At 43.6% G+C, this 25,669-nt stretch overlaps 1 protein-coding gene across 1 annotated transcript in view; it reads left to right on the plus strand.

The window, feature by feature from the left end:
- Positions 1–25,669, plus strand: part of CDH20 (cadherin 20) — a 1,157,650-nt gene that overhangs the window by 440,242 nt on the left and 691,739 nt on the right. Inside the window, exon 3 of the mRNA XM_078685760.1 lies at positions 5,606–5,763. The gene's annotated coding sequence lies outside the window, so the exon portion shown is untranslated. The remainder of the gene's footprint in view (positions 1–5,605; positions 5,764–25,669) is intronic.

Below are 25,669 nucleotides of genomic sequence, written 5' to 3' on the forward strand. Positions count from 1 at the left end.
AGTTATAAGTTTGTTCCAGTAAGATGTGACCAGATAAAGACAGTAGGCGCTTCTTACTTTTAAGCACTATCATTACCTACATCTTTTAAAAATATGTACCTCTGGTTTTACCAATTGGGTTTTTGTCATTATTTGGTTCCAATAATGTATGACATTTTACTCTATTTTTCTAAACTGGTGTGTGATTTTTCTTGTCCTGTTTTCACTTTAATACTGTTTGTGTGCTACATAAATACTTTACACAGTGCCTCTAAGTTAAACTTTACTGCTTTTGTGCAAAGTTACCAAAGGGTTTAGTACATGTTTATTTAGTGACTATTGTGGTTTACCCTGACATGGATTGGGTTTATTATTTGAGTGGGGCTTCCACCCCCTCAAATAAAACCACATTTCTAATATTACTCCAAAGTGTAAGTTACCCTTTGAATCAGGCCATAGTGTCTATTGGGTATCTAAGTAAATATAATAACATGAGACAAAAACAGAGCTGAAGCTTAAAATTATTTCAGATTGTTAACTGACCCCATTGCCTCTAAGTTAGGCACACATGTTTTAGTGCCAAAGCTACCAGAGGGTTAAGCACAGGTTGATTTGGGGTTTATTGTGTTTTACCCTGGCAAGAATTGTGGTTGCTGCTAGAATATGGGTTCGCCCCTTCCGCCCAGTAAACCAGTTTCTCACACTGACGAAATGCCACTACAAGCAACTGGACTGCAAATGGAAAACTAGTCAAGACACCACAGATAAACACACCTTGATATCCACCCTAAGGCACTGCCACCAGTAGATACTCAACACCAAGAACACTGCACTTGCAGATGACATCAACACTTGCGCAAACAGCAGCAAGTAAATCTTAGCCATTATCAACGATTTTACCCTTCCTCCCTCTACCTCCAGCAACATAACCCCTTGCAAGACCTTTTCATTAAGCTCTCAGTATTCTTCTGTAACAAAATCAAGTCGGTATACGGCAACATTGACCCTCAAATGCACTCATCACAGTCTCAACTCAACTTCCCTTCACGGCTGAAGAACAAACCCTGACCTTGTGGCTCACCATTACCACTGTCAAATCTGCCACTACCATGAAGACCATCCACTCGGGGTCCCATCTGACTCTAACCCTCACTATACCTTCCCTAAAGGACTCTTAATGGTCATTGAAGCATTAACACCCATCCTCAATGCCTCCATTGGCTCAGCCATATTCCCAGACACCTGAAAATATACCACCATCACAGCTTTGCTCAAGATACCATCTACTGACTCTTCAACTACACGCATCTCCCTCCTACCATACATGGCCAAGGCCTTTAAGAAACTAATTAACCAATGTCCCACCCACCAGCTCAGCAACCATGAGCTCCTCAATGCCGCTCAGTCCAGATTCAGATACAACCAAAGTACAGAAACAGCACTCTTTACCACCAGAGATGATATTCGCATGATCCTTGACACAGGAGACATGACAGCCCTAATTCTCCTGGTCCTCTCAGCAGCTGTTGACTTGGTTTCACACCCTATCCTCATCAGACGCCGGTATGCGATTGGCAGCAAAGGACCCACCCTCCACTGGATCTGCTCCAGCTTAAAGGATAGAAGACATGCTGGTAACCTTACTCCTCAGAAGCCTGCAAACTCATCTGTTAGGTACCTCATGGTTCATCGCTCAGCCCCTCTCTCTTCAAAGCATACATAATCCTTCTGGCCAACGTCATCCTCTGGCCAATATAATCCTCACACATGACATAAATAATCTCTCCTACCCTCACAACACATAACTCCTGCTCTTCCTCTTGGACTAGACCACAAACACAAGAACCACGTTCACTGCCTGCATGATTCAAGTTTCTAACTGGATGAAATCCAACTGTCTCCAGCTCAATACCATCAGTAGAGAAGTAGTAATCTGCAGGAAAAACACGTCACCATGGTACTCCAACTGGTGGCTGGCTGAACTCACTCCCAGCACCCACACCATCAACTTAGGAATCATCGTCAACAGCAAACTAGACATGATGGCACATCAATGCTGTCACTGCATCCTACTTCCACACCCTAAAGATGATGAGGAAGAGCTTCCAATGGCCCCTAATCATCACCCAAAAAATGTCACTCACACCTTAGTCACCAGCAAGTTGGACTACGGGAACACCCTCCATGCTGGGATCACTAAACAACTCGCTAGAAAACTACAAAACATTCAGAACTTAACAGCCAGGCTCATCCTTAACCTCGGTCAAAGATCTCAACTGAAACCATATGTCACGGTGCTCCACTGGCTCATGATATACAAACATGCTCATTCTAAACTTCTTACACACACATTCAAGGCACTATACAACTTTGACTCCACCTACCTGGACAGTTTAATCTCCTTCCACCAACCACCAAGACACCTCCTCTCCGCAAAACTTCTACAAGCACACATCCCATGCGTACACAGAACGAAATCAGGAGGACAGGTGTTCTCTTTCATCACTCCTATAGCATAGAACGACCTCTGACGCCACATCAGAGACTCCTCATCTCTTCCTGAATTCTGCAAGAAGGTGAAGAACAGGATTTTTAAATAACAAATCTACCCTTATGGTGCGCTTTACAAATACACATAGCATAACATAACATTAATGTGCTTAAAATAGAGGAAAAAGATATGAGAACAAGAATGGCATGTCTTTTTTTCCTTTATTCAGACCTGCTCTTCTGCAAAATAACAGCCTCCACAGGTGTCACATTCCTTCTTTCTCAACATTGTGAAATAATCCCAGCTATCCGAAATGGATGTAGAAAATCTTACAGAATCTCACTAAAACTTGAGGAAGGTGAACACCTCGTTTGGTGTTCCAGAGCCACTTCAGGAGCTGTTGTGAGAAGTAAGATCAGTGTCCCAGAGCCACTTCAGGAGCTGTTGTGAGAAGTAAGATCAAGAAAGTCAATCCCAATATTACAATTAGTAATTGTAGTAAGTGTTTTATATAAAGTTACTTCACCCAGTAAGCCTTGGTAATTGGTGTGATAGATTTAGTAGGGTATTGGATTGAAACAGTGCCGGTATGTTATAGAACTTCATCGGATAGCAAACAGTGGGCAAGCATTAACTCTGCTTTAGAGTAGGCTAGGAAGTCAGAGGCAAGAAAAAACAATTGACATCCATTACAAAGTAGATGAAAACTTCCAGAATCAGGTTCATTGGTTTTATGTGTTCCAGAAAGAAATCCTCGCTTTGAGGGCATGTTTTTTTTTTAAAGATATTGAAAATGATGTCTGGTCTATCATGCCTCCAGGCATGATAAAACAACAAGCTTTATGTGTTTTTGACAAAACTTCTTCCACCTTGTCAATTAATGCATTTTTGGGGAACAATATGTCACCACATCAACACCAGATATTAAAGAGGTAATTTTACGTTTGTCAGAGAGGGAGCAGTGTGGGCGTGGCTTGGACGCCGGCCAAGATGGCGGCGTAACCCAGATGCTCCGACGCCGACCTCCGGTTACAGTCTATTTTCGGCAGCCTGCGGGGGATTTGCAGCCATATGACACCACCTCCGTGGACCGGAACATGAGGAGAGCTTAACGTCCTCATTGTATCCCGGTTCTCGCAGAGATATTTGAAGTACGCTTGTGGTCCCGGATCCGGCGCTTGCATCCGCCATTTTGTGCGCCGGCCGCGAGTTTCTGAAGGTGGCCGGCCCGTGAAGCACACGAGATGTCTACACGACCTCCCGACGTCACAACCCTAACTAGACACAGTGGGTGAGCCTGCCAACAAACGTTGGTTGTTTTTCTCGGATTTTTTCCTCACAGTGTTGCTTTCTGCAATTCTAGGCGCCATTTTGTCTGCTGCCTGCGCTCTTCATTGCAAACCTCCATATATCGCCTTCTCTACCTCTGTCAGCTTTGGTCATTGGAAGCAGTTGATGTCGGCGCGCTATGAGGCCTGTATCCTTTTATCTTGCCACATGTTAATGCTCACCGCTGTCAGGAATTGTCACTTCAGAGACTGCCTCTAGGAACCTTCAGCGCGTTTCTTACCACGCATCTCCTCTACTTCTCTTTCTTGCATGACCCTCCCCGGAACAACAGCAATGTACTTTTATGTGGCCTTGCAGTGACTCCTGCTAATCTGACTCGCTCCCAGGACTGTGTCTTTATTACAGCTTCATCACAAGGCACGCACGTACCACCTTATCCTTTGTTTTCCAACACGTTCAGCTCTATCTTGACAAGATATGATGGTGTCCTCATTTGACCAACATATGACCTCTGCGGGCATGTTTTTTCCTTCTATTGACTATTGCTGATTGATGTACTTTATCTCGTCATCTTTAAGAGGTTTTGCCCTTCCCTCTTTTCTTCAGGCTCATATTTTTCAAATTTCTCTTCACTTCTTTGAGTCAAAATACCTGCTTCTTCATCGTTGACTTATTGCTTCCTCTCATCTGACTCTCCGAGGTTTTCATGGGGAAAATCCGCAATTTAAAGCTCGCCACTACCTCTAAATTGCCTGTTACCTCAGATTCCGATTCTCCTCCTCAAGACATGGAAGAAGTCATGGCGTCAAAATCTGATTCAGCACATGGAGCCATCACTAAAGCACATAACGGAGGCAAGCTGCCATCCTCCTTAGTTTCCTCTAAACGCCTGAAGAAGGACAAGCCATCTCCGGGGAGTAACTCTTCTTCCTCCTCTACGGATCTCATTCTGGAAGAGCTTTGTGCTTTCAAACCATTTATGGAGGCCACCACTAAAAATATGCAGGCTATGCAGGAGAAATGGTCATCTCTGGATTCGCGTGTGCTAACCCTGGAACAATCAACAGAATCTCTGCAGTCCTCTTGTTCCCATATTCCGTCAATGGAGGCGGAGATACTTCTACTTAAACGTCAGACAGAGGATTTGGAAAACAGGAATCGTAGGAACAATCTACGCTTATACGGCCTTCCAGAACTTACAGAGGGGTCTAAACCTACCACCTTCTTCCAATCCTTTCTTGCCAAGATCTTAGACGCCCCAGCCTTAACATCCATTAATATCCAAAGAGCTCATCGCCTTGGACCTAAGATCGCTACCAAACCTAGAGGTGTCATTATGCTATTCCTACAGTACACTGACCTTCTACAGGTCATTTCAGCTGCCAAACTCAAGAAGCAAATCATGTGGGAGGGTCATCGTCTCTTTCTCTCTCAGGATGTCTCCAAGGCCACCGCAGACCGGAGAAAGAAGTTCTTGGATATGAGACCGCAGCTCAGAGCCCTTAACGCTAGATATGGACTCCTACATCCTTGTCTCTTCAAGGTCACTTATAGAGACAGAACAACCACTTATGAGGATCATGCAGCCTTGCAAGCTTTTCTCCGACAACATGGCCCAGATGTCATGGACGTATCCAAACCTGGCTGACAGGACTTGCTAACTGCTGATCTCATTGTACTATGGCCCTGGTGTTTCTCCATTGGCATTGTTGTTGTGACTTACCTAATGTTTCCTTTACGGTTGTCGTTTTATCCTTCTATTTCCCTTCTGTTCAAACCAAGTTTCACTTCATGTCTCTCCCAGATCCTTGCACTCATCCTTATGTCTCTCTTATTTTTTTACAGATGTTCCCCTCTCTCTCTCTACCTTGATGTGCCCTACTGTTTCTACATGCTGCCTCTTGGATTCATGGTAGTAGAGGTTTGGTGTCCGCTCTGGATGTTGTCGCCTTCGTCTCCCGACGCCACCACCCCCGTCCTCGTTTTGCGTTTTTCGTTTTTTCGTAAGTATGTTTCTCAGTCGTTCGTTTTGGACATGTACTGTCTTCTTGATCGTTTTTGTTTCTGTCCCTTTTCTTTTTTCTTTACTCTTCTACTCTTGGACTCCTACCAACTATTCTTTCCTCTATCTTTCCTCCTCTTTTCTACTTCTTCCTCCTCCGCTCTTCTATCTTTCTTTTAAGATTCAGTATTATCTCTCTAGTGGTTCCCCCCTTCTTTTCATTTCTTTTCCTCTTCCTTTCTTTCTCTCTTCCTATCATTTCTTCCTCATCACTACGTTTATATTTTCCTCAGTTTTCTCAGCTTATCTATATGCATTTAATGAGCATGTTGCTGTTAGTTGTTTTTCTTTGCCGTTCCATTCCGTGTTACGTCATGGAATGTTAAGGGATTAAATAATCCTATTAAAAGGCAAAGGGTTCTATCACATTTGGCAAGACTCAAGACTGATGTTGCCCTCCTTCAGGAGACTCATCTCTCTGAAGCAGAGGCTCTCAAGCTTAAACAATGTTGGGTGGGTCACGTTCTATGCTCCCCCACGGTAACTAGGAATAATGGTGTTGTGATTTTGTTGCATAAAAAGTTAAATGTTTCTTCAATTTCTCATGAATGTGACGTTGACGGTCGCTGGGTTATTGTTACATTACTTATAGACAATATTCCTCTCACCCTTTTTAATGTGTACGCCCCTACCGGGGTTGACAGATCCTTTTGGCCCTCTGTCTCTGTTAAATTATCCTCCCTCTCTGGAGATTACATACTTTTAGGGGGAGACTGCAATCAAATTATGGACCCCTTCCTTGACCGACATTCGAAAGTCAAGTTTGTCCCCTCTAAGATGCATACTCAATTTGTCAAAACTTTTCAAAACAATGCTTTGGTAGATATTTGGAGATTGTGTAACCCAGACCTTAGAGAGTATAGCTTTTTCTCCCCTCAACATCAATCCCAATCCCGCATTGACGATATCTTCCTTAGTAAATCCCAGTCCCAACACGCCATTTGCTCTGAAATTGGCTCCATTTTGCTTTCGGACCACGCTCCGGTTTTTGTGGACCTTGACCTTCTTCCATTTTCCCCACATTCAGGCAGATGGCGTTTCAACAATGCCTTACTTTCGGAACCTACTTTTTGTTCTGAATTTAAAGCCTTTGCCACTGATTTTTTTTCTTTTTAACCATACCTCTGATTCACGTGTTGCTATAAATTAGTTTGGTTCTCTCTGAAGCATTTTAATACCAATTAGTAGAGAGTAGTGCTAAAAAAAAGTTGAAATAAACACATAAATAAGAAGAAAAATACCTTTTGAATGCCTAAGAAGTAGAGAACGTCTTCTGAGTGGTCAAAAAGCCATGTTTATCTTACAAATAAAGAAAATCTTGCTGGTGATCACTGAAATGATCATGTGAATACTGAGGAGGTGTGGGGATGACAATGTTCCCTCCATGGTGTACAGTTGTGTTTCCCTGCCCTGAGTGCCTAACTGCATGTATCATGGACTTTGATTTTGGCTCCAGATTTACATTAACCTGCATGTGCAGAGAAGCCTAGGATTATACCTTGACATGAATAAGGTCCTGGACTTCTCCTGCGACCAGGAATGAGTACATCAAGCATGCCTTCATTGAAAGACAGTGGAATACTGTCCCTGTTGTAGCACAGAAAATGCCGATGGCAGCTTACTGTGTTTTGGGAATTCATAGTAGTGACCAGACATATTATATATGGAGCACTGGAGTGGAGACCTACTGGCCCACTTGTGTTAAGTTCCACTTCTATGTGCTTTCCCAGTTCCTAGCATTGACATTCTGAGAATATGTTGTGTGTATATATGTAGGTCGCCTGCATGGTACATGCATGTGCATGTACCAGAGTAATGGAGGCCTGTTGGATCCACTCTCAATGCCTGGCCTTCATACAAGACTGAGGAATGGTTGTTGTCTCAGACAGTGGAAGTATATTCCTGACATTCCTGAAGCTGGAGGCAGGAGACGTAGGGCCGTATATATGAAAATAGAGTTTTGAGATTCCCAAATTGGGATTTTCAGCTAATCGCAATTTGAGAATCGCAAAATGCAATGTATGTGGAATTTGCTAATAATTTTGCGAATCCCACACATTCCTTATTTGCAAATAGCAAATTGAGATACGCAAATAGGGAATACCTTCCCATTCATTCCTAATGAATGGGAAGGCATTCTCAATTTGCGATTAGCAAATAGAGAATCGCAAATTGAGAATGCAATTTCAAGGGTACCAGGGTGTCAAAAGGACACCCTGTTTCACCCCTGAAATGTGCATGTGTGCACATGTGGCATACGTAAATACATGCCCTAAGGGCATGTATGTGCGCCACATGGCACTTTAAAAAATACAAAACTGTGCATTTTCAAGTGAAATCGCAAATTGCCACCAACTTGAAGTTGGTAGTAATTTGCGATTCCTTAAGGCCAAATCGCACTTTCTTATGTGCTTCTCACATTGCATTTAAGGAATCGCAATTTTCGATTCCTTAAATGCAATCGCAAAATAGGGAATCACTAAATTTGCGATTGCTTATTTTGCTAGGGTTTTTTTGTATGCTACATTGCATGCTGCTAATTTGCGATCGCAAACGCTGAAATTCTGTGAATTTCAGTTTTTACGATCGCAAATTGGCTTCATACATATGGCCCCTAGACACTAAACACCATGATTAAGACCTAGTAGCCCTTGCCTGCCTCGTGGGCCCCCAAATAGGGCCTAATTACAAACATTTCAGACACATCTGTGATCAAATGAAGGCATGTGCCAGTACTGTATGGAAAGTCTGTGGAAAAATGTATCTTTCTTTGGTGAGTAGCAAGGTAAATGTCTCTGAAACGTATCCTTCTACAATAACGTTTTCTTTACCTTAATTCCAGTCTCAATTAAATTGCTTCTCAGATTTTGCAACCCCCGAGATTTTCAGTTTATTCCCAGGGTGGTGGTTGAAGTCATGGGCAGCAATCAGTCATGAATTACTTTTTACATTGATTCTAACCTCTAAACAAAGCCAAATATGTTTCTCCATTTTTTATTTATACATCCAACATACAGGGCAAATGCAGATTACATGGTACATGATTCTCTACTCCAGGAGCTCTGGGGCCATCATTTGCACTGCCACCTGCCGCTTGGATGGTAACAGGGCCATGAAAACCACCTTTTTTGCTATTTCCAGAATACTGTCCTCGAGTCCCAATAATGTCAATTCCCAGGTAGCTATAATATCAAAATCTACCATCTCATTTAATGCCGGAAATACAAAACTCCAGTATTTAACCCTCTTGGGACGAATCCAGGCAACGTGAAAAATAGCAACATTTTAGCTTCACATTTTTTACATGCAATTAAGCTGCAATAGTTACATTTAGCAATACGCTTAGGCGGGAAGTACAATTGGTGCAATATCTTGAAGTGTATTTGCTTTTCAAGTTCTAGTGAAGGCTCAGGGAAGCTTGGAATGGTTGACCATGCGGCTTGTCTTAGGTGATGGTAAAGTAGCATTGCCAGCTCAGTTTTTCCCCTTTTATTCCATAATTCCTGCTGTCCTATAAATTTGTCCCCTAGGAATAGATTGCCCAACCTATTTATGCCTGCTTTTCTTAGTATTCTCACTTTAGTTTTCTCTAGTAGTGGTGAAAGCACTGGATTGTTGTCTATACTCAATAATGGTGTACAGAACATTACAACGTCTGTCAATTTCACCAGTTCCTACCATGCCCAGGTTGTAGCTGCTACAACATCGGCCTCATTGTGTCACTAGGTTGTTTTTCCCTAATAATATTATATTGAGACCATGAATAGTATTGCTGGTGTCTTTTGACATAGCTCTCAAGATATTAGCCCCTCTAGACTCCAGCAGAGTGGATATTCTCCTTCTGAAGATCTTACTTCAGCAGTCAATGAGAACATCTTGGATTTACCCCAGTTGACCTATATCTGGGAGAACCCCGCAAGACGAATTATGTCTCTAATGATTGGAGCTGCATATTCCATGGGATCTTGTATGTACATTATGATATCATATGTATTCAGTAACACCAATAATGAGCCATCTTTGATGTTTATCTCTTTACATGAGTCATTTTTCTGCAGCCAGCAAGCAAGGGATTTATTCAAAGTGGCAAAAATAAGTGGCAACATTGCGCATCCTTGCCAGGTGCCTCTACGTATGGAAATGTAGAAGATAGCTATCCAGTTATACTGGCTCTGGAACTCATATACAGTGATTTAATCAAGCTTAAAAGTACTTCCCAACTCCCATGCATATCAAGACCTCATGCATCCATTCTAACGCATTAATCCCTTTCGCAGTGTCCAGTAATATGGCCACTGCCAGTTGTGTAGGGACTATTCTATGCCACCTGGCTATTAGTGTATGGACGTTATGTGGCATCAATCTTTGGGGAGTGAAGCTGAATTGTTCCGGAAATACTAATTTCTGCATCTGAGGTTGTAACCTTGGTGCCCAAATCTGAACAAATCCTATTGTCCACGTTCAGTAACACAGGGGTCTGTATGAGGCTTATTTTACTTAGGTCACAATCTAGTTTTGGCAAGACCGGCAATCACCACCTAAAGCATGGATGGCAGCAGCGTGCATATAGTTATTATCTCATTATACACCTCCAGTAATCGAGGAGCGAGAATCTCTTTATAGAATTCCAACGGGAATCCATCACTCCCCGGGGTTTTCTCATTTGCCAAGGCAGCAATCACTAGTTTTATATCCTCCTCGGTGAATGGAAGTTTAGCAACTCCTGTATCTCCCTCCCATCAAAGATGCTTTTGAGACTGGGGTGCTGTGATCATATGTTTCTGAAGCATAGTTTAATTGGCCAATTGCATGGAAGATATTTTTCTAAAACGAATGTGATACTGGAGAGTTCAGTTAAAACTTTCCATTGTCAGTGCAGGATATGATTAGTTCCTGAACCACCATTCTGAAGTCCATAGACAGTATTATGTCCTACGAATTTGTGCATGTTTGAAACTTAAAGGTGCAATCACATTGTCCTACCCTGCCCCCAAGGTAATGATTGTCTGATGTATCCCATATATTTCTAATGCAGGAGGACGAGATCATGAGCCTTTATTGGTTGTTCTTCATGAGTTTGATAGTGAACTGATCACCTGTAAAGTGCTTGACTCTGTTGTAACTGGAGTGCACCCAGACTGGTAGTCCTTTTAAATGATTGTCTATTGTCACCATATGCAGATGGTAGCATCTGATGATGCAGTCATGGAATCTAGGATTTTTTACTTGCTCCTGAAACTTGGGGGGGGGCGGGTGCATTCTGTGCATTCCTGGTAAATCAATGCAATTTGTGTTGACTAGAACCCCTAACATCCTCAAAATCTGAGATTTGTGAGATATATGTGTGTGTTTGTGTATGTTTAGCTCGTCATTATAGACAGTATAGGTAAAGCAATAGCTTCATTTCCCAACCTCAATATGTCACTGCTCTGTTCACACATACCCCGCCCTACCCGAACTAGGGAAAGAAGGTTTGTGCTTACCTTACTTGTTTAGACCTATGAAGGTTGGTTCATGACCAGGTTTAGGCTATGAAGATCATTGTGAGGCCAACGACAAAGCCACTGGAACTCCCCAATAAAGAAGTTATGGTGAATACCACCAGAGCAAAAAATCAATAGTCTGAGCATACCCATTGACCATGGGAAAGTCTTACCCTAGACATATACGTCTTACGAATGACATAACACATATCATAACATAACATAATATAACTTAACATAACATAACATTCCCTGGAAGTCATTGTGCGTGCCAAACAACTCAGTGTGGGTAGAACTTTGTTAACACATCAAACCTTCACAAAGTAAGCTCTTTTCCCAAATGTTTTCTTTGCAAAAACGTGTGCAGTCAATGACTGAAAGTATGGGTGCTTCCTTTGAATATCGGGCAAAAAAACGCAGGGACAACTTTTCTATGTAGGTTTAAACGTAAAATTGCATTTATAAAATAGGTGAGAATAAAGTTGCCACTGCTACTCATCAGAATTTAGAAGAAGAAAAGTCGGAGGCAAGATGGCGTCCGTGGCGTGAGCTGTGTGAACAGCCCAGTCCTCACTCTCCGACGGTAGATGAGAGTAAGCAGTACAACCGTGGGTGGAACGAGCGATACAGGGTGCCGAGGACAGGGGGCTCACCCCCGATGGAAAATACTGTCAGAGTGGTGAAAAACATGTATCGGGAACCCCGTAAGAGCCTGCAGTAAGGAGGTTGCAGGAGATCAGAAGCTCACCTGTGGTTACCGGCGTGTCATCGACGTCCGCCCGCAGGCTAAAGATTCGGCTCAGCGGGGAGTGTGCTCTGGCTACGTGTAGCTGAAGTTGTGACTGTTGTACGCATTGGAGCAGTTGTTCAAAAAAAAAGAAAAAAAACATCTCTATACGGAGCTTCGTAAGAGCCGACGGCAGCAAGCAGGCAGCGAGTTAGGAGTGCACACCTGCGGTTACTTGTGTTTGGATTTGCTTGTGGAGCAAAGTGCAGCTCCGTCGGGAGCATCTTTCGGCAGTGGCCGGATGACGGTGGGGTTCCTGCGGCTGGGTCAGCAGAGACAGTCGGCGTGGTGGATTCCATCTCTGTTCTGGAGCTCCCAGCTCTGTGTTGTACGGGGGCGTGGAGGCTCTCGGGCGAAGAGAAAAGAAATGCCACCAAAAGTAGTGACAAGCAGTGGCAAAGGAAAAGAGCAGCCTGTGGTGGAGGAAGCTGTTACCGGCAAATTGGCAGAAGGTGAGAGCAGTAAACAATTAGTCGCAACGCCCAAAGCCAAAAGGGGGGGTGAACCCATAGATAAGGTGGCTACTCGAGGACCAAATGCGCTACCTGCGCTATTCGAACGACAAATGGCGAAAGGAGCGGGGCAGTACTCCACCGAAGGTACGGCAACGCTGGATATAATTGATATATCCAATGTTGGGAAAACCCCTCTTACTGCAAATGGAGAAGGGGTTGCACAGGGCAAAGGAAGTATGAATGATGGTAACAGTACTGGCCACTATTCACCAAGGCAAGGGACTGTCTCTGCTGATGTGCCAGGAGCTGAGACAGGCATTGTGGTTAATGCGGTCCCAATTACCAAGGAAGCTGTATCAGGTAGCTTGGATAATCCTGTGGCAGTGATTAACTCCTGGGCATTAAGCGAGGGAACCTCTCTACAGGACCTTAGAGGCTCGCAGGAAGCAATTGAATTTTTTTTCTCACTTTCTGACCCCTCCTCAGACGGGAGTATAAACGGGAGTAAGGATTGGACGGACTACGAGGAGGAGAGTAACTCGGAGGGTGAGATATCGTCAAACTCTGCCTCCCCAAATGTGAGTGCGGCCACAGTGAGAAGAGTAAAGAAGAGAGGGAGTCAACGTAAGCTAGCCCACGCGGGGGAGCCTAATTTGGGGAGCGATGAAAGACCGCCAGAAATTGGAACTGCGTCGCCTGACAAATTATGCCCACAACAGGAGGAGAGTATAATCGAGGGTCCTCAGCCCCAAGAGATTACTCTTGCTACAATTTATGAAACTAGGATGTGTCATAGAGCAGAGATAAACGCTGAAAACAAGAGAACTCAAGCAACATGTAGCAAAGTAGAGAATGCTGTGCGCCGGGTGATTAAAATCTGCTCGGATATTACGATAAGAGTTACGGAAGCTGAGACGAGAATAGCGGCTTTAGAAGATGAAGCTGCTGCCCAGAAAGCCAAATTAAATGCAATCAAGGCACATCGGGACGATGTTAGTCATAAATTGTCTGAATTGGAGAACCAGGCACGTCGGAATAACCTGCGCTTTTTAGGCATTCCGGAGAAGAAGGAGGGCTCCGATGTGCGGAAATTCATAGCGGATCTTTTAATGGAAGCTTTTCCTGCGCTGTCTTCATGGGACTGGCCAAGAGAAATACAAAGGGCGCATAGATTTCCAGGTACAGTCCGAAAACCATGCCAGGGTGAAGAAGAACACCCAAGAGCGATTCTTGTCTGTTTCAATAATTTTCTTGCTAGGGAAGATATATTTTCACTTGCTAGGCCTGATAAGAAGGGTGTTGCAAAAGACTACAGTTTTGTTGTCCGGCCGGACTTCTGCCAGGCTACAGTCTCTAAGCGCTGGCACATGCGGCAGCTCATACCCGGTTTTCAGAGTAAAGGGGCTACTGTTTTTTTGCAGAGTCCGGCTAGGCTTAAAGTAATTGTAAAGGGCCAGACCAGATTCTTTTTTTCAGAGATTGAAGCTAAAGATTATTTGGGTTCATTGTAGTATGAGCAAGAGCTTAGGCGATGGAGTTTGAAATTATAATCTATTGTAAAATGGGCCCTCCTTTTCCCTTTTCTTTTTTCTTCTCTTCACCTATCTCTAGGGTGGTCAACTACGATTATGATTATTTTGCAAAGCGGGGGGTCAGGTCAACATGATGCTTTTTCCTTATTTCTTATCTCTCATCTACTCCGGGGGGGGGGGCGGTACTCCATACAATACAGGGACTGTTAGCCCCTGGGGTCATGTGGTGGGAAGGATGGGGGGGTGGTAGGGTGGGTAGAGGTGGTGGGGGCTGGGTGTAGGTGTGTGGGGGGTGAAAAATCAGCAACAGTTAAGGCACAGAGTTGTGGACTTCAGATGAGACAGGAGAAAACTTATTTTAAGGACGGAGCATGTTGTATGTCATGTGATGTTGTATCGTTGGACGTATTCCTCTGATATTTTGGTTATCTTCAAGTATTGATGTGTATTTTATGTATTTGGGAAAATGGATAAGAAATTAAGGATTTGTACCCTGAATATCTGTGGTCTCAATGACTCTAAGAAGAGACAGGTTTTAGCTAGGATTATACAGTTGCTACATATTGATTTATTATGTTTACAAGAAACACATATTTCATGGGCTAATCGGGGGTATCTGAAAGACATAGGGTTGTAATTAGTGGTTTGCTCTAAGCAAACCGGGATCAAAAGGGGGGTGGCAATCTTTTTGAAACGTCGTATGGGTGCATGCATAAAATCGGCATCAGATAAGTGGGGACGCTGGGCCATTAGTGAATTTAGGATTAATCAAAGCAGGTTCACTGTGTGCAATTTATATGGTCCTAATTTGGATGATACTGAGCTGCTGAATTTTTTGAATGTAGAGCTAGCCCAATGGACCCAACTAATGGTTTTGTGCGGCGATTTTATTATCCACATCGATGCTCAGACAGATATGAGGTCTAGTAGTATATATAAAGGTAGGAAGAAACAAGTATTTAAGTCATTGAGAGAGCTGATCCTAGATCATGGCCTTTATGATGTTTGGAATAGATTGCACCCCAGTGATACTGGGTTTACTTTTTTCTCAGCCCCTCACTCTAAATTTGTGAGGTTGGATTATTTTTTTGTGTCATCTATGTTGTTGGGGAAGGTACCCATCGAGATTCATCCTAAATTGGTTTCATATCACAACCCGGTGAGTTTGCAGATTTTATTGGGACCCGATTTGAAAGAAGGGAGTCAAATTTGGTCTTTTGATAGAAAACTACTGTTGGACGAAGAGTATCGTCAATTCATGATGAAGGTAATCCTGGATTTTTTTTTATTTAATACGGGAACTGCTGATATAAAAACATTATGGGATACCTTTAAACTGTAGTTAGAGGGGAGACATTGAGCTTTGCTAATTTTAAACGTTAAAAAAGCACAGGATAAACATGAAAGGGATTTTGAATTAGTCATACGGGCAGAAAGGGAATTGGCTGCAGTAATTAGGTTGGGTCTAGACCCGACTGAGGCCCAAAGAGATCTCACTATTAAACGTGCAGCGGTATATGCTAATTTAGCTGAGCATATTGCAGGAATGTACGCACAGCATAAACAAGATATGTACGAATTTAGCGAGAAAACCGGTAGAACTTTAGCTAAAAGGTTAAGGGAAAAAGCAGCTTATAATGACATCACCAAGATTATTGATTTAGATGGAACAATGCAGGAAACGAAGGAGGGCGTCTTGACTGCATTTCGAGGGTTTTATCAAGCTTTATATACTGAAGCCGGGACACCTACACAGTCAAATGGCGGGGGAGACTATCTGAAAGATCTGACACCTGGCGTATTGACAGATGAGCAAAAAGCTCCACTTGCGGCTCCATTGGTCTGGGACGAAGTCGAGCTGGCCTTATTAGGACTAGCTCAAGGAAAGGCGATGGGTCCTGATAAAATCCCACTGGAGTTTTATCAGACCTTTAGGAATGTATTTAAAAAAGAGCTTCTAGATGTCTGCCAGCAGTCCTTTTCAGGCACTGCTCCGGATTAATGGTCTAAAGCGACGATAGTTGTTTTCAAGAAAAAAGGGAAAAAGGACACAGAGTTGGGATCTTTCAGACCTATCTCCTTACTCAATACAGATAGCAAAATGTATTCTAAACTAATTGCGAACAGGCTGAATGATCTGATGCCAGGGTTGGTGTCTCTTAGACAACATGGCTTTATTCAACACAGGGACACCACGGATCATGTTAAGAGGATTGTTTCCATGCTGGACTGGTCACGGGGTACTGACGCCTCGGTCGGAGTGACCCTGTTGGACGCCAAAAAGGCGTTCGACAGGGTCTCGTGGAGGTTCTTGTGGTCAGTCCTAGCATGGAAGGGGTTCCCGCCCAGTATTATTGTTGCTATACAGACACTGTATCTTAATCCATCAGCGGCTATCCGCATCTCTGGTACTCTGTCTGGGGAGATAGCGATAGGGAGGGGGACAAGGCAAGGCTGTCCTTGCTCCCCCCTCCTATTCGCTTTATATATTGACCCTTTTATATCTACTATGGAGAATAATGAAGTGATAAAGCCGGTTGTGATAAACGATGTGGAATATAAAATATTTGCTTACGCCGACGACATCGCTGTCGTCACTGCAGACTTTAGTAACGCCGTTCCAGAGGTAATTAAAGCAGCCGAGGCTTTTGAGCTGGTTTCCGGCTATAAATTAAACGTTGCTAAGACTCAGCTGATTCACTCGGTGGCTGGCCGCCCAGCCGATATAAAGTTTGAATCCGTAGTAACATATCTAGGGATAAAGATATCTCCAACAGTTGAGGATATTATCCCCTTGAACCTGGACCCAATCATTATCTCCTCCAATAGGATGCTGGAGCGTATTCATAATTTACATCTATCCCTTTACGGTCGTAGCAATGTGCTGAAAATGTTAATATTTCCCAAATTTTTGTACATATTCCGGACTATTCCGTTACTTATCTCCTCTACGTTTTTTGACCGCATTGAAAGAATGTGTGCGCGATTTCTATGGAGCTATCACCGCTCCAGGAGAGTGCTGAAATGGTGTATGTTGTCTAGGGCCAAAGGTGGTTGGGGAGTGCCCAATTTCCGAATTTATCATTGGTTCGCTATTTTGCAACACATGGGGCTTCTAATTTCCCAGGAAGACTCAACGGAAGACTTTGCCGCTCCCTCTATTTATGAGATGCTTTTAGGGGTTGAAGCAAGACAATGTTTTAACCGAGTAATAGAACCTAGCTATTATAAAAAAACTAAATTCAAGGTAGTGATCTCTGCTTTTGAAATATGGAGGAAGGTAAAGAAGAAGTTGGGTATTGGGCTAATTTGAACTTAGAAACCCCATTATATAATAGTCTGATATTCCCAGAAATATTCAGAGACCAGGTAATGAACAGATGGCGTATCTCCGGGATTTGTACGTTAGGCGACCTTTTCCAGGGGAAACAGTTTGTTTCTTTTGAGTTGTTGCAGAGGAGCTATAATTTGGGCAGAAATGATTTCTTTAAATATCTCCAACTGCGCAGTTTCGTTGATCACAAAATAATAAAGAAACAAATCCTTTTAGATAAGATAGAGATTGTAGAAGCCATAAGACTACGATCAAGAATGGGACCTTTATATCAGATATTTATGGATAGGGTGGAGGACGATTTTGAGGTGTGGGAAACAAAATAGACTCGGTGTGGATCGAATTGATCTCAAAAAGGTAATTGATGTAGCTACGAATGTTTTATTTAATGACCCCCTGAAAAGCCAACACTATATGTCAATATATGATTTATATTATACACCGAAGAAAATAGCGAACTGGAAATCTAGTCGGGGGGACAGTTGCAGCCGATGCAGATTGCACGCTGCAGATGCACTTCATATGTTTTTTTACTGTCGTAATCTGATTCAGCTTGTTGAAGGTGTGGAGTCATTTCTCCAGGTTCCAGGTATCCCGCAATCGCTATCTGCGGAGTTGGTTATTTTGGGTCGACTTGAAGGGGTGGCCAATCTGCGATCAGCAAGGGAGGAAGGATTTATATTGATATGTATGTCCATTTTTCGTTGGTGTATCACATCCCAATGGCTAGACCCTGAGCCACCTACCTACACTATGTGGCAATCCAAACTATTGTCTATATATTATCTGGAAAAGGTGGCCTATAAAACCAAGGGTATGAGGAGGAAGACTCAGCCGTTACAATTATGGTCTCCTATTGTCAATTGGCTACGAATTTAAGATCTGATTGTATAATGCTATAACATTCAAATCTTATCTAGATGGTTTTTTAAATATTTTTTGCTGTTATATGTTGGCTTCTTATTTTGTAAAACTGTGTCTTATCTGTATGCTGATACAAAATTCAATAAAAAAAATTTTAAAAAAGAATTTTAGAAGAAGGTACAGGCATAAAACATGATTTGCCCATTGAATGCACAGTATTGGTGTAATCCCATTCTTCTACCTCTGCCCAAAAAGGACCATAAATCCCTTCCTATGAATAGTAGGATAACTTCAATTGTGCTGCACTTCAACCATTAAACAACATAAAAACCTCTATACAGCAGAATACACAAGGGCATATTTACAAGGGGATATCACCTCCAGAACATCGCTTTTAGTGATGTTCTGGTGGCGATATCTCCTTCTCCTTATTTACAAGGAGGGGTGGCTTAATGCCACCTTGTAAATAAGTCCCTTTTTTGCGCTTCACTTAGTGTGAAAAGGGAATACAATGGGTGTTTTCAGTTGGCGTGCCGCCACAAAACCCATTGCTTTTTTATGCTGCCCCATATTTACAAGGACGGGGCAGCGCCAAGCACCAAGACCAGGTAAAACCTAGTCATAAGATGGTGATACGAAGAGAAGTTGTTAATTTCTCCTTGTATTTTGCTCTTTCTATATATCCTGCATTCTGCAGCAAACTTAGAAACAGCAAATCGCCTTTACATATTGTTTATGTGCACGAAGGGAATATAGCTCCTTACAACGCAATGCGGTTGTTACAACAACCACATTGTTAGTTTATAATCACATTACATCGCAAGTCATTAAAACGACTTGCAGTGGGGGGCGCACTGGACTTAGGAATAGCATTATTTACTATTCCTTCTCCAATTTGATCTCAGCAGGGAAGGTGTTGTATTTTAAATTCAATACCAGTGCGCCTCCCTACTGCAAGTCATTGTAATGACTTGCGAAGAAATGGTATTGCATACTAACAACGCGGTCATTGTAACGACCGCGTTGTAATGGCATTGCGTTGTGGCGACAGTGTTGTAAATGCTTTTTCCCCGCACAAAGGTGTCCCTTCCTGCACACAAATAATTGCCCCTGCAGTGCAGGGACCCTTGCAACATGGCACAAGGGTGCCTGTTCTGGCACTAGGCAGCTTTTTTAGCGCCAACGCTAGGTGCAACACAGGGATGAGCCGTATTTTTGTAAATGTGACACATCCCTGCATTTAAAAAGTGTCAGAGCGTGGCGTTACCAATATTGGAGTAACACAGTACTCCAACATTTTATTGTAAATATCCCCCAAAGTTTGTGACAAACTTTCTGTGTTTGATCCATTTTCCTACCCGGAATAAGAGCTATGATAACCACTTTGGTACAGGTTACGTTCATTGTAAAGCAGTAGAGTTGTAGGACTAACTGGCGTAAGATAGTTAAGCCGAAGTTTGGTAGTATCACTGAGCCAATCTTGCCAGAGCAGTTTCAAGGCATGGGCAAAGTAGGCAATTACCCAGGCACCCCCCCGCACCCCCCGGCTTCCACAGACCTATGGTAAAATGAGTTGGTCAACCCAAAGTTCAGCTGTAACAATAATAGTGGTGTGCATAAAAGAACATTATTTTTAAAGCTGAGCATGCCCCTCTTGTAGGAGCTGAGTATACATGCCCTGCCTGCTCAGTCTCAATAGTGGCATCTCATGTTATTGATGGTAATTAAAATAAACAAGCATTGGCATATCTAATATGTCTTGCCTTAATTAGACCGATTGGCTTTGCCAATGATTTTTTTGAAAAAAAGGAAAAAAAACTTTTTTGCCAATGCACGTGTAAAACAAACGAAAAACAAAAAAACAAGAAAGAAAAAAGACACGCTGATGTGTGCCAAATGCAAACCGTTGTCCCAGCGCGATGATGTATACATGCATCTGTACCACCGAGCTTTCGCACACATACAGCATAACGTAGCTGCCATTTAAAAAAATAACTTATTTACATTTCCAAAATTTTGGACACCAGTCTTGATGTCCATGTATGAGAAAGTGTAGACTTAAAAAGGAGCAACCGGTCCGCAAATTGCAGATCCAGTGGCATCCAATGTTTTTTGTTTTTATTTTGATGTTTTTTTCGTGAATGCAGTAGGAGAGGAGGTCATGCAAAAAAGTGGAGGATCAGGGGAAATGTGGGGAAGCAATGAGAGAGGAGAGTGGGGTAGCAGCAGAAGAGTTTGAGGCAGGCGAAAAAATACAAAAAAACGAGATGGGTGAGGAATGCAACAAATATGATGGACAGAAAGTGAGGGAACAACACGGAGTGCACTGAGGGAGCAGGTATTTGGGCTGTGAAGCAGCTCATGAAAGAGAGAGCAAGGAAACGGATGTATGACACTACAACGCATGCTTTTACAACGCATGCTGTTACAACGCAGGTTTTACATCGCATGCCATTACAACGCATAATGCTTTTGGGTGCTGGATAGTGAATAGTTTAATTTACTATTCCAACTCCAGTCCCCGTGGACACTAGGGAAGGTTAATGGATAGTAAATTAACCTATTCCCTATCCTAGAGCGCCCCCTACAGCAATGCGTTGTAATAGTTTGCGTTGTAAAAGTTGCGTTGTAATAGCACTTCGTTGTAAAAGTTTCGTTGTAATGGCTGTTTCCCAAGGAAACGCATGCCCTCTGTAGCTCCCTGAATGTGAGTAGTGGAAGGACATAAGTCATCCAATCAAGTGTTTGTAAAGAAGCTATATACCATGCAGGGTCAAACAAAAGAAATGGAAACGAAACCATTGAATAAAAAGCAAGCAAATTAAATTGTCAAGAAACACAACTAATGGTAAGCAACAGGTTTGCTCAAAGCTCACTGTAAGTATTTGTATTATCCACAATGGGTCTTTTCAATACCAGGCAGCTCAAAGCTGTCTGTTGGTGACCTAAAAATAATGGTTCTGCCTCATGCCTCACTCATTACTTCATTCAAACTCTTCTTGCTCACCCGCTTATGTTTACCACACTCTTTCTGCATATCTCTCCATCTGTATGTGCCCAATACCATTTTTTATCAATCTTACATCTTTCTACTTTAGCTATGTCTCCCTCACATTTTCTTAATATATTCATCACTAATCACCTCTCTCTCGCAACCTTCAATCTCTCTTGGCCTACTTTTATATTGCTAACTCTCTGTTCCCTCTCTTTACCTTACATCTGTCTCGCTACCTCATCTTTATCTTCCACCTCTCTCTCGTACACTGATTTATCTCACTTTAATTTGCTACCTCGTCTCTCCTTGCCCCCTCTCTCTTTCTACCTCTCTTACACCTTACCGACACGCCTCAGTGTCTTATTCCTTTCTTACTGCTTCTCTTTCTCTACCTTTTTTACTTTATCGACATCTCATCTCACTTGCTTTCCCTTCATCTGTCTCTGCCCCTCCTTCTCTATTTCATCTCACCCTCGCTACCTCACTTCTATTGCTACCCCTCCACCTCACCCTCTTTCACTTTACCTCTTTATCAAACCTCAGCTCTCTGTCTCTACCTCTAATCTGCCTCTCTATTTCACCTCGTTTCCCTATCTCATTTGCCTTTCTACCCACCACCGCCTCCTTCGCTTCCTTTCTCACCAGCGACCATCTTTCTATACCTCTTCTCATTTTAACCCTCTCTGTACCTCACTGATTTATCTAGACAGCTTTTACTACCGCCCCTAACTACATGGTAACTCTTTGTAACACACCTTTCTTTCTATCTCAGCTCCCTCTTTCTGCCTCACCATTTCATGCACTGTTCCCATCTCCCCTCTGAAGATTTCCTTCTCCCTTTCTTTACTTCTCTCTCTTTACCTCGACCGCGCAACCATATTTATCTCTCTACGTCTCTTTCTCAACTAAATTCACCTTTCTTGCTCTACGCATCTTTTTTGGGGGGTAACTCTCCTTTCTCTCTTGACCCCAAGTCTTTCCCTACCTCACCTACTTCTGTATCTCATCTCTACCTTCCTTCTTCCACTACTTCTCTGTCGCTATACCTTTCTCTTTACCTCTGTGCCTCCTCCTGTCTCTTGTCCTAACCCTGCCATTTCTCTTACTCAGCAAAGATGGTGGTTACTGTCTACCCAGGTAACAGTTCACAGACTAGAAGGCGAGGAGGGACAAGGCAGGGAAACAGCAGTAAGGAGAAAAGTATCACGTTTCACCCGATGGAGTGATGAAAATCCTTGAATCATTGCTTTGATATTCATTCACTGTAACAGCAAGCATGCCAGTTGTGAAGGGGGATTTATTTGTGATTATGAATATCTTGCAATTAACCTCTACGTATATATATTATATTTTTATATTATGCACCAAAGCACTAAACATCCACTGAGTCTCCTTTGCTTGTTACGAGACAAAATAAGCACTGGCAAAGCAAATAGATCTCACATTTGAGACCTGATGGCTTTTCCAGTGCCTTTTAGTAATGCTGTACAGCATCGAAAAAAACATTTTTTTGCTGATGATTTGCAGCATTGACCAAAAGAAAAAAAAGGCACGATGACATGGTTGCTAATGTAGGCCACATCATTTTGTAACATAATTTACTGATCCAAGATGAATTTGTTACTAAAAGAATTCAATTGACTAGCGCAAAAGCACTGCTTTATAAGACAGAAAAGCCAACAGCAATTTGCTGTCATGCCCTTCAAAAAAACTTATATAAATAAGTAATTTAATAAAAAAAGAATGAGCGGGGTTGCAGAAGAGCAAGAGAAAGTAACTGCTGGGGGGGGGGGGAGAATATATGGGTGCAAAGGAAAAAAAAGAAAATAAAGTCGGATGGAAGAAGGAGGGAGAAAAACACACAAAAAAGAGCAATACGAGGCGGGAGGTGTAGCACATGAGATAGAGAGAAACACCGAGCATTGATTGGGGGAGAAGTTCAAGACAGAGATCAAGGAGCATAAGATGGAGAGAGAAACACAGAGGTCAGGTGGGTATTTGGCAGAATAAAAAAGAAACACGAGGAAGAGAGCTGTAAAACACAGACCCTCTCATGGGGTGCTTAACCAAACAGAAACATTTCCCTAAAATGTACCCAAAGAAGAATACAATTCAACCAACCAAAATGATGGTAAAGACACTATGCTCTGGGTATGGCCAAGGATACCAAGATGGCGGTCTCGATCTGGAACTGCTCCAGACTTCCTCTGTTATCTGCCTTCCTCCCGGCTACCTGAGCTGTAGTCTCTGGGCTCCACTTTCCTCCCCACCCTCCGCAAACTACCCAGGACTGTTTCATTTGAGCTCGAACTCAGGGGGTGCAGCAGGGCCCGGCCATCCAGAGCCCTTGTCCTGTGGCATAGTTTCAGTAGCTGCTGACATGGTGTTGGAGGCACACCCTGCTTGGCAGCAGCGATGCAACTGAGGAGGCAGTTGAACTTTAGTGATGGACAGTAGCCTGGTATCTTCCTTTGGGGTGCCCACCTGCTGCATCTACCATCCCTCCTTCCTCCTCTGGACGCCTTCTCCCCTTGGCAGGGCTTGACTGTGACAGTCTGCTCGGCCGTGCCTACTTCCGAAGGGCTCAGGGTGCAGGGGTTTCCTGTCTCCCCCTCCACCGGGAGAGGCGGCTGTTGGTGTGACTTCCTGAGGCACTGAGTCTACCAAAAACCCCTGTGGGTGCTGGGGATTGGAGCCTGGCTTCTGGGGCAGCAAGAGTTGCCTGAATGGCCGCCTTTCCCCATATGGTGCAACACTGGTAAATCCATCTTAAGGAGGCACTTGGCTGTTTTAGTGTTTAGAGTGTTTCTTCTCTTTCTGAGCCTCCTGACTGGGGTCTGACACCCTCTTCTCTCCTCAGTGGCAGCCACTTAGAAAACCCTTCTGGGCCCACGGCGTCCCAGAGACCTCACTATCGACAGTGTGAGGGAAGACTTCAGTGGCCTGAAGCACACATATCTGCACCAGTAAAGGGTGGATCTCGGGGAGGTTGTGGTAGCCACTGTGGTGGCAGTGCCTCTTTGCGCATGATTTGCAGGGCAGTCCCCCTTCACTCCATTCCTCCCCCTCCTGAGGTCCTTATTGATCGGTGCCTGGGACCCATCAGCTGACCTGTCACTGGTCCTGACCCCGAGGTTGTCCCAGCTGCTCATATTGCCTGTGCTTTACTTACTACTTCAGCTTCTGACCCCAGTCCTACAACAACTATGATGGACAAAGATGTGGCCCCACAACCCACGTAGGCCCAGGCTAAGACTGACCCTTTTACCATGATGCCACCATGACCTGGTAACTTGACCGGGCCCTCTTGGGTGGCGACCCCCGAGAACATGCCCAGCCTGACCTAACCACCATTCTCAAGGCCTTACAGGGCTCAAAATCCGTCCTGGAAAGCAGAGTGGGTGAAGTTCAGATGGATGTTGGGCTCCCCCACCAGGACCTTAGAAACATTGCCACTCAAGCCTCTGAAGACAAATGCCGGGTGTCCTCGGTGGAGGATGACGTGACCGTCCTGAAGCGGAAGGTCGTAGGCCTGCTGTCCTCTGTGGTGGCCCTCCTAGAGAAGAGAACCAAGGACACCGAGAACTGCTCCCGCCACAATAATTTGCGAATAGTGTGTTTCCTGGAGGCATCTGAGATCCTGAATGTTGAAAAATTCCTTGAGAACTGGTTTATTCATTGGTCCTGGAGACAGCGCTCTCGTCATGGTTTGTGGTGGAACAGGCCCACAGATCTTTGGCCGAAGTCCTCCCCCTGGACAACTGGCAAGCCCATTGATTGCTAAAATACAAAATGTCTGAGAAAGGGATGCTATCCTCAAAGAGGCCCATGGGCAACCTGACCTTCTATTTCAAAATGCACACATAATGCTCTTCCCCGACTATACCAAGTCAGTTCAACTACGTAGTCACTCCTTCACTGAGGTCAAGCAAAAACTCAGAGCTCTTATTCTCCAATGCATGCTTCTCTTCTCTGTGAAAGTGAAGGTCCTTTTCAACTCCAAATCCTATTTCTTTTAGATATCTGGGCAGGCCTGGAAGTGAGCTGAGGACGGGAAAACTTGTGTGTGCTGCCAGACCATACTACCCCTGGTGGCGGGCGGCCCGGGGTACTGCAGAACAGTTCCTGAAGCCACAGAGGAAGATGAAGATTCGGTCTTGTGGACCCCGTCCCCAAGATGGTGCAGATCAGGCTCCTCAGAATTGGATCTCCATCCAACCGGTGATGAACAGCTCTCGGATGCTTTAAACAGCCATGACCCTAGCAGGAAGATTCCTACGGTCCCGCCTACTTAAACACTTATCTCCTGCTGACGGGGACGGGAGGTTATGGTTCTACCCAGAGACAGTCCAATACACACTGTACTTACATGACATTCTTGATTTTCTTTATCTCTA

Source organism: Lissotriton helveticus, chromosome 4_1 (genome assembly GCF_964261635.1).
Source record: "Lissotriton helveticus chromosome 4_1, aLisHel1.1, whole genome shotgun sequence".
NCBI classification, from domain to species: domain Eukaryota; kingdom Metazoa; phylum Chordata; class Amphibia; order Caudata; family Salamandridae; genus Lissotriton; species Lissotriton helveticus.